The sequence below is a fragment of the Mauremys reevesii genome, linkage group 8 (assembly GCF_016161935.1).
Source record: "Mauremys reevesii isolate NIE-2019 linkage group 8, ASM1616193v1, whole genome shotgun sequence".
Classification (NCBI taxonomy): domain Eukaryota; kingdom Metazoa; phylum Chordata; order Testudines; family Geoemydidae; genus Mauremys; species Mauremys reevesii.
In genome coordinates this window covers 63312846-63326705 of record NC_052630.1, presented here as the reverse complement: position 1 = coordinate 63326705, position 13860 = coordinate 63312846, and the positions used below count along the sequence as shown (strand labels likewise).

General features: G+C 40.2%; 1 long non-coding RNA gene across 6 annotated transcripts in view; it reads right to left on the bottom strand.

The window, feature by feature from the left end:
• LOC120369778 overlaps nucleotides 1-9174 on the bottom strand; it is an 84283-nt gene extending 75109 nt beyond the window's left edge. For 5 of the 6 annotated variants that reach the window (XR_005583404.1, XR_005583402.1, XR_005583400.1 and 2 more), the window contains exon 1: nucleotides 8641-9174. This is a non-coding gene — a long non-coding RNA (uncharacterized LOC120369778). The remainder of the gene's footprint in view (nucleotides 1-8640) is intronic. The other variant, XR_005583403.1, reaches the window with a different exon arrangement.
• Between the last annotated feature and the right edge of the window lie 4686 nt (nucleotides 9175-13860).

The window sequence follows — 13860 nt, the reverse complement described above, 5'->3', positions numbered from 1 at the left end:
AAGAGTGATAGAAAGTTGCTTCTGTGTGTCAAAAGGTAAAAGGAGTCACAGTGGAAAGTTCCCAAAATGGAACAGTGGCTTTTCTGTACAAAGGGCATGTGGGGGCAGACAGATGTGGTCAGGGCCCCAAAAAGAGGAACTAGAATTGGATAAAGGGAAACCAGAATATCTGTTATATTATGACAGCTGAGCTTGCTTTTGGAACTACAGAAAAGGTGGTGAACCAGTTAAACCACCCCACGGCCCTAACTGGTTCTTAATCGGTACCATGAAAATAAGACTGGATCTCTGGATAGGACTAGGTAACCTATGGACATTATGGCCCTTAGAACCCCCTCAACTCCAGTCCATCTGAACGCTTAACCCTGGAGACATTGTTAATGATCATATTTGTTGGGAAGGTAACGGCCAATTAACAACCCTTACTTCCCAACCTCTTATCTAGGCCAATGATTGCTGTGTTCTTGTTAACTCAATTGTTTTATGGGACATTATCAAAACCCTCTAGCCCTCCATACCTCTAGGTACATATACTGGGGCCTTTCAAGGGGAGGGTTGTCATTAAATATTTGTTTTTTGTTATTGTTGCTGTAAAACTTGTTGTCCCTCCCCTATATTTGCTTTGTTTATGCCACTTTACTAAGTGGCCCTTGTTCCCTTGGGGGAATTAGATCCCTGTCTGCCTGAAACCCTGGAAGCACCCTACAAAATGAGCCTACAAGTTCTGAAGTCCAGAACTTAATAAATATTCACATTAAGGAGGTTGATGCCAGTGTTTTGGCATCAAAAGGAGGGAATTGATAGGGATTTTAAGGGGTCCCGTGTGCCCCAGACTGTGTCCCGCTTGCCCCAAGCTGAGATAGCTGCCAGACCCCCACCCATAGGGTCAGAAGCAGACTGCATCCTAACCCCTGCCTTTCAGGCCTAGGCCTGTTAGCAAAACCCAATTGCTATATAGAACAAAGGTTAACTTCTGCAATTCTTGTTTGTCTATATAACACGGGCACGAGGGGGGGTGATGGTGGTGAAGAAACCAGAGAAAGGGGAACTGAGGGAAGCACAGCTAGAATGCGACAAGAGCCTTATCCAATGCAACCGCAAAGGAGGGGTCTTAAGGCAGACAGACTACCAACGAAAACTGTCAAAGAACAATAACAGGAAAAACCAAATATGGAAAAATACTGAACTAGCTTGCTTAATTTGCCACTGTTAATCCCAAATAAGGAAATCTAGGTAAGTGTTCATTTGCAGTTTTAGCCTTTATAAGCTTGGTGAAAATCTGTTGAAGACAAGGCAGCAACCCCCCTTCTTTGCGTGGGGCCATGCTAGCCTTCCCTGTATGCATACCTGAATTTCAATAAAGGTGCCTCAGTGTGTGTGACACAAAATCAACGGTGTGGTCAATTTTTCCACAACAGTCAGCAAGCCAATCCCAGGTATAAAAAGGTTGAAAATGCTGCAGTAAAGGAATTCTCTTTCAGAACTCTGCTACTCTGACTGAAAAAAAAAAGGTTTTTTTTAGCCTTTCCATTGACTATAATGCTTTGAATCTCCGTCTACAAGGGAGTCTAAAAAAAAAAAATAGATGTGAACCTTTTGTTAAAGGTGACAGATTTCTTCTCTTTTCACTTACAGTCACACACAACAACTTAAAATACAGTGTGGTCTTTTATGACAATCAGACATTTTAAAAGTTGTGAGATCTCAATTCCTTAAAAAAAACAAAACTTGGTTCTTAAAGCAAAATATCTTTGATTTTTAAAAGAATGTTCTGATAAACCTAATTTCAGTTTTGAACATACTCCAAAACAAGTCTGGCCTTAAAGATACAGCTCTGTTCAAGATTCCCTCCCCCGCTCACCAAAGGATGGGCTACAAAACAAAGTTGTTCCCCCTCCTATCCCCATGACTTAAGCAGAAATTCTCATTGTATTCCCCAGTTTTTAAACTTTTACATTTGTACAGATACACAAAGTTAGAACACAAAGTAAAATAAAGATAACGTTTAGCAGTATCTTGGAGAGCTTTTAAACTCACAGGACAAGATATTCACTTGGAGTACATGTCCCAGACCTGAAGAAGAGCTCTGTGCAAGCTTGATATCTTCTCTCTCACCAACAGAAGTTGGTCCAATAAAATATATTACCTCCTCCACCTTGTCTCTGTACTACTGACGTCGTATTCAGGGCACTGAGGCCAATACCCTTACTATTGTACAAGTACCTCTGAAGCTTTAATACATATTAAGAACCTTCATTTTACCTTTCATCCAAATTATTTTATATATATATATAGGCCAAGTGTTACACCTGCTAACACCAAGCCTGAAATTGACCCTATTATATCTTCAGCAGCACAGGGCACCTTAGTATTCTGCCTATGACATTTGGTCTTAATGGACTTTGGTCTAATAGTGGTTTAGTGTGTGGGTGTTGGTGGCCTGTGATATATAGGAGGCCAGACTGGATGATCTGGGGGGTCTTAAGATCTGAGTTTGGGTTAGAAGAGTGCCACATACTGAACCATCCTGTAAGAAATGGCCTGAATTAAAGCCCTGGAGCTAAACCCTTCTGAGATTGAGAAATTCAGATCTGGAACAGAAAAATATGGAGTCTGTCACTAGCATCCTTCATCAACCTCATATACAGTGTCCCTATGAACATGCATGCTCCCAAGCCAGATACAGGCTCTTTCAGAGGTGAGATTTACACAATTATATTGATTTAATAGTGCTTTTTAATACTACAGATGTAATTTGTTTGTTTTATTCTAGTTACTGTGCCTATTTTATGCTGTTCTTTTGAAAGGAAAATAATCTCAGCTAGGTTAATCCCAGTTTAAAAAAGCCACACACAGAGGCAGGCACGTACACACAAGACAATTTCTTAAGGCCCAATTTAAAATTGTGCTGAGCACCTCTTCATATTAGTCCCCAGTAGTACCATTCAGATTTGGATGGAAATACATTATTTATCAGACTAGAGGATGAAGTCCTTAGACAAACAATAGATACTGCAATTGAAAGCTGATCTAATTATCCACATAAAGCAGGCCGGATTTAGAAGGATCAGGTCAATCAATTGTCTGTTGCCCAATTCTATATAAATTGTTTTCTTTGAGGCATTTTTAAATAAAGCTGTGTCTAACATCTTCTTTAAAAATCAGCCAATGTCACTCCAAGATACCTGCCGCAGATGGCTGCAAGCAACAGAACAGCGATGGCCATACCTGCTGCAAAGCCTCTGTCATTTCAAAAAATCAGTTTTGTTTTAATCAATATGATGAGGTATCAGTTAGATGAGGTACCTGACATTTTTCAGCATATTATTTGTTATAGGAACTGGGCTGCAAGTAGTTTCCGGTGACATGCATTTTCCATCCTCTCTTATAACAGCACCAGACAGGAGTGATAGCAATATAGTACCAAATACAAAAGCCAATATTTTTTTCAGCTTTTCCTTTACTTAAGGGGTGAGATTCTAAAGGTGATGTTTAGCTGTGCAGACATGGGCAGAGGGAGGGGGCTTCAGCGGCATACCCGTGTGGTCATTCAAGGGTCTCACAATAAACACTTTCACCCAAAAGAACACACAATTTTTGTTGCTTGCTCCCACTCCAGAGCAACTGCCATTTAGAAGTACAGATCCCAATTCTTGGGTCCAGCTACCAGGCATTTGTTGCAAGTCATGATGCTTGGGTGGGGTGGGGGCACTGGTGTCTTTACTTCACCATTATAACTTCCCAAATGTTTCAGCCCCTAGCATAAATTATAACAGCCTCAGTGTTGCTTCAACCTATACCTAGCTGCCTACAGTGTACCCAAAGGATCATTCCAGCAGCCAGGAATAACTAGAGAGCAGATGGATTCTGGCTATACATCTATGTCAGGTGTTGAGAGGGGAGATGCAATAGAGCTATTATGGTGGCTCTACACCAACCAAGGATACTTGATATGCCTGGGGAATGATTGGATAGCTAGTTAAGCACCTTTATGGTACCTTTGCTCAATTACAGCCATGGATTGTTATCTTAAGAGACATGATAACTAGGCTTATAATATTCAGAGACTCCATTAAAGATCGTTAACTTACAGTTTGACTAGCCCCAAATAATTTACTAAATAATGCTTCTAATATGACTGAATATTTTGCTTTTCATATTAGCTAGCTCTTTTAACAACGTTAACTGGATTATATTCAAATTTAGGCTCCATTGAAGTCTCTGGTTTAATATGTCTCCATACTTTACTTTTTAATTACTAACATAGAATTAACAGTCCACAGGTCTTGCTTTATGTCAATCACTCCCACTTTTTCCATGGCATGTCTAAGATTTACTTTATCTGCAAAGAAATTTAATTTCCTTGGTGAAAGGATCACTGGAGTTGTCTGGAAAGAAACCATCCTATTAACACACACATACACATTTTGGAAGTCATCTTCACTCACACATTGTCATGGAGGCATTTACAGCAAAAAAATTTAAATTAATGGCACAACTAATACATTTGCCCTTAAAATCAGGAATGTCATTAAGTGAGCCTCCGCCCGAGTTATAATAGTTACTTCACCTTGCTCTGGAACAGTGGTGGCCCATAAAGGGTGTCAATTTAATCTAAAATAATTAGATATTGTTGTGACAGGACCCCCAGGATGCAGCCTGGGACTGTGGGACCACTGTGCCTCCTGAGCTCTCTCCAGCCTGGACTGTCCCTCATAATGCTTTGCTAGTAACCAACAGCAAACTCTTCCAGAAGCTATGATCACACAGCACAACAGCATGTGGAGCCCGCACACGCAGCTAGATTGCATAAATGCTCACAGAGCCACTGATGAATCTCACAGAGAAAGGCACCAGAGCCAACTCCCCCCAGCTCCCAGCACTGTATCTCAGGAATATACCACCTTGCACTGCTCAAGATGAGAAGATTTGCCACACACTTCATACAAACTCGCTGGTAAAGATCAACAGTTAAACAAATGTATTGACTACAAAAGATAGATTTTAAGTGATAGGCAAAAAAATCAGAGTTAGTTACCAAAAGAAATAAAATATAAGCACACAGTCTAAACTCTCAACCCTATAAGACTGGGCAACAACTAGACTAAGTTTCTCTCACCCCACTGGATATTGCAGTTCATAGTACACAGATTTCACCCTTGAAATCTGGGCCAGTCCCCTCAGTTAGAGTTCTGACTTCTTTGAAGATTTTATTCAAGCCTGACTGACAGCATCCTGACGTAAGGACTGCAATGTTTAATCAGCAGTCAGGTTTGTCAGGCGAGAAGGCACAGTACTTTTTCTTAACTGCACCTCAGCTGAGTCTGCTCAGGCTTGAACTACTTACCTCACACTGAACATGACTTAATATAGGCACAGTATAATCACACATATGGAAAGCTCCCTTTTTGGGCTTGGGCTGAAGCCAGCCCGATACCATGCTAGCAATATGAAATCTGAAGGAATATCTGAATAAAGGGAAAAGACGCCAACTTCAGAGTTGGGCTGTCCCAACAAGGGATCTTGGATCTGAGACAGAGAGGACCTAGAGGCAGGACTGAGCAGTCCTGAGATGGGAACCAGCCAATTTCCAGGAGAAGGCTTGGATTAGACAGTATTATCTAACACCATTAAGACAGAATTAAACTACAGAAAGGGGGAGTTTAACCCTACATAGACAATCTATATACATTGTGTACATGTGAAAAATCTGTTCAAGATGCCCTTTTCAAGCTTAATGTCCTCTCACTAGCATGGTCACTCCCACACTACTAATACAATACTTGTCCTTACAATAGGCAGCAGGAGAAACTGAAACCCTACAAATGCATCACCTGCATTCATGAGATTGCATTTAAGCCCTCAGCCCTTGGCTACATTCCATTACTCCCAACACAACCACTGCACACTTCATTGTGGCCACAAGTGTAGAGACCTCTGCTCTTCAGTGACAGAAATTTATGTGGAGCCTCTCTGACAAACAGTTCCAGCAATAGTGTTCAGGCTTTCTAAACTTCCTTCAGTAATCCCCAGAATCTAGCTGTTTCAGCTGTCACTTGTCCCCATCTTACTCACTGCTTTCAAGTTTTGCCCTTTTTAAAAAAAGTTCCTCCCACATGCCTCTAGCCAGCATCTCTTTACACAGTGTTTCCCTTATCTCTGAATGAGAGATACAACCAACAAAGTTGCATGCATAAGGTAATATGAAAAGATTCCTCTCTCATCTTCATATAATAATCTTGGAGGTGCAGCCCAGAACCCCTGGTCTATTAGAGAGAGAAATGTTAAATAAGTATAGCCTCAGCAATATGGGGGATACATTTTCATGGTTAAAATTCTTTTACCAATTAGAATAGCTATTCACAACTCTGTACCAATTTCAAAGTACTCAAGGTGCATTTATGCATAAGTGGTACCATAACACATCTGAGAGCTATATTTTATCATATTTAAAGTGCATATTCAACAATACTGTACTGTTTTTTTACTTGATGAGAAACTTGGTTATGTTTTATCTCCTCTCAATGTCAAGTACACAATAGGCACCAAACAAAACTACTTTACAGTTCCTCAGATTGTTACTCTTTGTTCTAGGGAACACCTAAGGATTGGATGTATGCTTATATTTGCTTCCACCTTCAGGGCTTATAGCCCTTGGCTTGTCAGGCCTGCAGGTGTTGCCAATCCTCAGGCCAGCATCGGGCCTTTTCCATCAGCCCAAATCTGCTTCCTTTGATTAGAGCTGAACAGGCAGGGGCTAATTAGGTGCCTTTGCACCAGCACCCTGCTACAGGGTTCATTGCCTGAGTATGAGGAAACCTGAATTGTACCATGCGTGGCACTCTCTGAACTTTGAGAAATAAAGGATTCTGATGATCAGAACTATCACTTTTCTAGGTAGCATTAGCAGCAACTTGTGGATAATTTATTCTATGAAATAACATACCATTAGGAAGAAGCAATATTTATATAGACACCAGACAGCAGTGAGACTGACTGACTAACTTTTGAATTCTATACAATACATTCCAAGTTCTATTTTAACATGGAACTACTTTATAATAAAATTTCAGCTCTGACTTCAATTGGCCAGTATCAAACCAGTAAGGACTGAAAGCCTGTCGTGAATATCCTCCTTGTCTGAGTAAAGGGATTGTCCTACTGGATCAGACCCATGATTCCATGCAGTGCTCTGTTGACACCTGATGATTCATTTGAAAGGGTTTAAAAAACAAAATGCACAATAGGTATAGATGTGGGATAACCTACCTCTCATAGTAGGTGTCCTACTCATTCCTAATAAGTAAGGATTGGTTTATACTTTGAAATATGTTTACTATCTCTTCCCATGTGTATTAGCATTAACTATTATAATGCCAAATATTCTTGCTATCCATATAAATGTTCAATCCCTTTTTGACTCCTGCTGAACTTTTGATCTTTGTTACATCTTTTGCAATGAGTGCCACTGTCAAATTGCCTGTTGCATGAAGAAAACAAAACAAAACTACATTTCCTTTAATCAGTTTGGAATCTTCCACCTTTTAATTTCATTAAGATATCTTGTATCTAGATATTTATATAATAACTTTTGCTTTTTAATTCAGTCTGGGCCTACATATCCATGGTTAGTCATTGCTGAATTTTGCTGACTGACTTGCAACAGGTATGACTCTCTCTCTGTTTCCCTGCCTAAACCCTTAGAACCTGAATCTCCTCTCCATCACAGCAGTGCAAGTCAGGATTAGGCTATTGAAATCAATGAAGTTACATTGCTTAAAGCAAGATCATAAGTAGGCCCTCCAAAGCCGTTATAATCTGGGGTTCTTAGATGCATATCATTCTTTATTTTCTGGAGGCACCAAAGGAGATAAATGGAAGCAGTTAGTGTCTTATGGAATTTCAGAATATTCTGAGAATTTTGAGTGCTTTTTTGTGGCCTGATCCAAAGCCCATTGAAGTCAATAGGAGCCCTTTTACTGATTTCAGTGGGGTTTGTTTCAGGCTGTAAATGCATAGCAGTTGGGCACCATCTGTACCATGGTCAATTAGGGAGGCTAGTATTATTTAGGGGCTTTAAAAATGTAGTCAATTGATTATAAAGCCTGTTCTGGATCTATTACAATAGATTATGTAAATCTGCACCTTTGTTTGGGGGCTTTGTTTAAAAAATGGATTTTTTGCTCAGAACATACCAGCTGTAATGAGAACTCAGGGACATCTTAATATGTGGCTTATTGGAACAATTGACCATAATGGTGTCTCTAAATTTATTATGGTCTGTTTGGTCAATCCAGCTACAATATTCAGGGGAGACAGAGTTAGGTGTCTAACTCACGATGAATTTCAATGAGAGTTGAAACCTTAATTCCCTTTGAAAAAATCTCAGCCTCCATCTGTTGTACCTGTTCTATAGCATAGAAATCTTTATAGTATTTCTGTTGAAAAATATTCTAGTGCTTGGGGGGAAAAAAAAAGTATTGGTAATTGTACATGGGGGAAATTTGCTTTTGTTTTACCTTTTCCAAAATACTGCATATCACTAGTGTATGCTATGCAGCAATGGCCTGCAGAATTTTAGTTGAAGAGAAAAAGAAGAATATGAGCAACATAGAATAAAATTGTAAATGAGTGACTCACCAGTCAGTGAGCCCCACACAACTAAGCAGTTCATTGCAAGACTTTCTCCTTCAGTCACTTCCTTCTGATAGGCATTCAGGCCTTGCGGTGATCAAGTTCTTCTAGTGACTTGACCCTCCAGATAGATCACATATAGTCTCACCCTTCTGGCTTATCACTGGCCAAAACAAATAGCCAGTATTGTGTTTTGGCACTATCAATGCAATGTCTTCTACCCCCCCCCACCTCCCGGCTCCTCTTCAATCCAGTTTTAGAGTAGTAGGTTCCCCAGCACTTACTCTCAAAAACCTCCGAGAATGCTAAACACTGCTTAAGCCACAGCCACTCATCTAAGACTTGAGGTTGCAGTTCTCTATTACCCACTTCTGCTTTCACAGCAATAACCCAAAACACTAACTCCTTGGAGCCCTACCACTGTTTCCGGGCTGACCGCAGGTCTGCCTCTCCTTCTATAGCTCTTTTCACCTAGAAGGAAAGTACTAAATGCTTTTTCTCCTAAATCAGTCTCTTTCTCCTGAATCTCCTTCTACCTGGATTTTCATTCCTTTTAGGAAACAAACCTAGCTCTTCCGCCAGCTGGCTGTGATAAAGAATTGACGCTGATACCCCTCCAGGTGCAACAAGTGGACTAAGGTCCTGTTAATGCCTTGTCTACCAGTGTGGGATTTAAACACCCTTAACCCCAAAATATACTAATTTCATAGCTGCTTTTTACTCATTTTGCTTAATAGTGGAGTTAGATGTTCCAATATTTGCTTTTGGCTGAGAAGTGCTCATGCAGCTCAGGAAGTTGATATTCCAAGGGAGCTTTACCCCACTTTTGCACTCCACTGATCCTCTGGCCCCTTTGTGCCATGCTGGTCCCCCAGGAGCCAGGGATTGCCATGATGCAGGTGTCTCAGCCACACCACTTTCCCCCCAGTCTCTACCCTGGCAGCAAGAGAGGTGAAGTTAGTGTAGAAGCCATTGTGTCATGATGATCTGGCCCCACACCTGAATCTCCTTGCAGAGGTGATCCTGCAGTGGCTGGCTTTGCCTGCTATAGGGCAATTTTGGGTAACTCAATCCATGGGAAGATGACTGAATGTAAGGGACAATTTAGCCCAGGAACTCCAAAGGGGGTGAGGTGAGGACCTCTACATTCTCCCCAATTCTGTACCTGGTGGAAGAATGTGGCTGATGTGTGGGAAGGAGATTAAAGGTGCATCGTGGCTGTCCCTCCAAAAAAGTGTTGTGAGAGCCACGTCTCAATATACTCTCTCCCTCCCCAGACATCCCTGGAGCCATTCTCCCAATCTGTGTGCTTTATGGGATGAATATCTTGAGAGGCATTGGTATAGTGCTATTCCATACCCTCTCCAGCATGGTTGTATCTCATAAAGGCCTACATTATGGAAAATAATACTCACTACAACTTTGCTTTCTACTTTTTTTTTCTTTAGGCAAAACCTCCCCCCTCCTTCCTTCCTTGTTTTCCATAATTACTGCATTGATAACTGACTACTTTGGCTCCTATTAGAAAACATCCAGTGATTGGGGATGTCTTTATCTATGATATTCCATTAGGAGTAGCAGCAAAGCACCTTTATAAGATCCTTGTTATTCCAAGAGGAAACAGGAGGGGTTAACAAAAAGCAGATCTGTTCCAGAAAACCGTTTTCAACCTCTCCTGTGATAGTGAGAAAACACTATACATTACAAGATTTTAATCAGTGACAGCTTTTCCCTCTCTGAGCTTGACAATAGGCAGACTGCATTTTGATGAAAGCTATCTTCAGCAGGATCGCTGTCAGACCTTGTTTTGCAATGCTGTGGTGTTTGACTATAAAAAAACTAAAGCCAAAATAACCACCCTCAAGACAATCAAACAATACAATATTTTCAAAGAACAATGATGTTTAGAATGGTTAGAATGGACAGCTGGCCCAATGAATATTTAATAATTTACACAAGATAGTGACCTTGAAAAACTGCATTGAGCTTAGTCTCACTTGTGTCATTGACAGAGTGAGCATCATAGATTTACTGTTTTTTGTATTCTGCTATTAATTTGTCCATATAAATTCTTTGAATTAGAATGAATCAGGTTGTTGCCTTTTATTTCAGGACTCAATATGTCTTGTTATTTTGATGTGTGTTACATCTACTATTCAGCCAACTCTGCAAATGGTTGAATGATTCACAAAAATTATTTGATAAAAACCAGAATTGTTTATCTAATACATTATCTGACAAAAAGCATATACCCAGTTCTAAAATCTACCATACTTTAGGTACATTAGGACTGTCATCCTGAATACAGTAGGGTAAAAAAAAAATCATCTGAACAGGAAGTGTGTCAATTTTTGACAGCAATGTGTCAAAAGATAATTTTGATTTTGTTTCATATGTGTTATTAATATATAATAACTTTTATAATATTTTGTTTCATAATAACATTTCTGAATCAACATTTTCATTCTCCTTTTTAAAATTTTTATATTTTTGTTCCAATTTGAAACAAAAACAACTTTTAAAAGTTGGGATTTCCCATGATCAGCTCTAACCTTGAAGTGGATTGAAATCTTTACCGACTACTGAAATACAGCCACCTCTGGGATGTAATGTCTCAATTATTCTCCATTGGGGCATTATTATGATAGGCACTGCACAAACACATAGTAAGACGTTGTCCTTACCTTGAACATCTTATGACCGGAATAGACTAGACAGACAAATAGTGGGAGGGGAATCAGAGACACAGAGAGGTGAAGTTACACACCTCAGCAGATCAGTGGCAGAGCATGGAATAAAACCTGTGTCTTGTGTCTCTCACATCACTATCTTAGCCATTAGACCACACTGCTCTACACATTTTTTTTAATGGGATGTTTCACCTGAAACTATAGTCAGGCCACAGGAGCTAATACCAGGGAGATTTAGTTCTTTGGCATCTGGATTACAGTTTTTATGGGGCATGATGCAGAGTTAAGGGTACAACGCACAACTGATTGCTGCCATTCCACCAATCACCTATTATTGTCGGAATCCACAATGCACCCTCAAGTCTATATGGTTATGCCATTACATTGTTATATACGCGATCATATGCCAGCAATGCCCCTCTGCTATGTACATCGGCCAAACTGGACAGTCCCCACAGAAAAGGATAAATGGACACAAATCAGATATTAGGAATGGCAATATACAAAAACCTGTAGGAGAACACTTCAATCTCCCTGGACACACAATAGCAGATTTAAAGGTTTTTGCAGCAAAAAAACTTCAGGACCAGACTTCAAAGAGAAACTGCTGAGCTTCAGTTCATCTGCAAATTTGACACCATCAGCTCAGGATTAAACAAAGACTGTGAATGGCTTGGCAACTACAAAAGCAGTTTCTCCTCCCTTGGTTTTCACACCTCAACTGCTAGAAGAGGGCCTCATCCTTCCTGATTGAACTAATCTTGTTATCTCTAGCCTGCTTCTCGCTTGCATATATATACCTGCCCCTGGAAATTTCCACTAACTGCATCCGATGAAGTGGGTATTCACCCACGAAAGCTCATGCTCCAATACGTCTGTTAGTCTATAAGGTGCCACAGAACTCTTTGCTATATTTATGTTTTGCTTTTGATGTAAGAAAGGACAATCATAGAACTGGAAGGGACCTCAAGAGGTCATCTAGTCCAGTCCCCTGCACTCAAGGCAGGACTAAGTATTATCTAGACCAGGAGTTCCCAAACTTGGTTCGCAGCTTGTTCAGGGTAAGCCCCTGGCGGGCCGAGAGGTGCTTTGTTTACCTGAGCATCTACAGGTACGGCTGCTCGCAGCTCTCAGTGACCCCAGTTATGCACTTGAAAATTGTTATCATGGCCCCCCTCAGTCTTCTCTTCTCCAGACTAAAGAAACCCAATTTTTTTTCAAACTTCCCTCGTAGGTCATGATTTCTAGGCCTTTAATTATTTTTGTTGCTCTTCTCTGGACTTTCTCCAATTTGTCCACATCTTTCCTGAAATGTGGAGCCCAGAACTGGACACAATACTCCAGTTGAGGCCTAATCAGCCTCTTGTGTCTTGCTTACAATACTCCTGCTAATACATCCCAGAATGATGTTTGCTTTTTTTGCAACAGCGTTACACTGTTGGCTCATATTTAGCTTGTGATCCACTATAACCCCCAGATCCCTTTCTGCAGTACTCCTACTCAGACAGTCATTTCCCATTTTGTATCTGTGCAACTGATTGTTCCTTCGTAAGTGGAGTACTTTGCATTTGTCCTTTTGATTTTCATCCTATTTACTTCAGACCATTTCTCCAGTTTGTCCAGATCATTTTGAATTTTAATCCTATCCTCCAAAGCACTTGCAACCCCTCCCAGATTGGTACCATCCGCAAACTTTATAAATAAACTCTCTATGCCATTATCTTAATCACTGATGAAGATATTGGACAGAACCAGACCCAGAACCGATCCCTGTGGGACCCCACTCGTTATGCCCTTCCAGCATGACTGTGAACCACTGATAACTACTCTCTGGGAATAATTTTCCAGCTAGTTATGCACCCACCTTATAGTAGTTCCATCTAGGTTGTATTTCCTTATTGTTTATGAGAATGTCATGAGAGATAGTATCAAAAGCCTTAAAGTCAAGATATACCACATCTATTGTTTCCCCACAATGGGCTGAGCTCTCATTCTAGAGGTTGGTACGGTTGGCTAGATGTTTGCACAGAGAGTCTAGCATTTCTGCCATTCTCAACTCTATATAGAAAGTGATTGGTCTGCACATATATTCAAAGAAGTTTTCTATTTTCTCCTACGGTCTTTCACATTACTCCACTCTTATTTTGGATCAGGAAGGTTGAACTGTCTAACTCTTCAACATTTTGTTGTCTGACAAAGTTATCACTTGATTTGGACCCATGGTTTCTCCCAGGAATTCTGAATACTATTTATCAATGAAAGGTCACATTGTGTCTATGTTTTTGGTATCCATGCCTATAAGAGTTCATTCTGGCACATCTATTTCTAATGTAGATGGACTCAGAATATTGTTGTGGCCTATTTTGTGTTTAAAAGTTATGTTTTTGTGATGTTTTTGAGACCATTCATTTGCTAAGTATTTACAAGTAAAATTATAAAAGCAGTAATAATGCTTAAAAAAATCGGCCTCCATTTATCTTTCATAGCTTTTAACAAGCACAAAAATTGCAAAAAGAAAAATAATGCTCCCACTTAC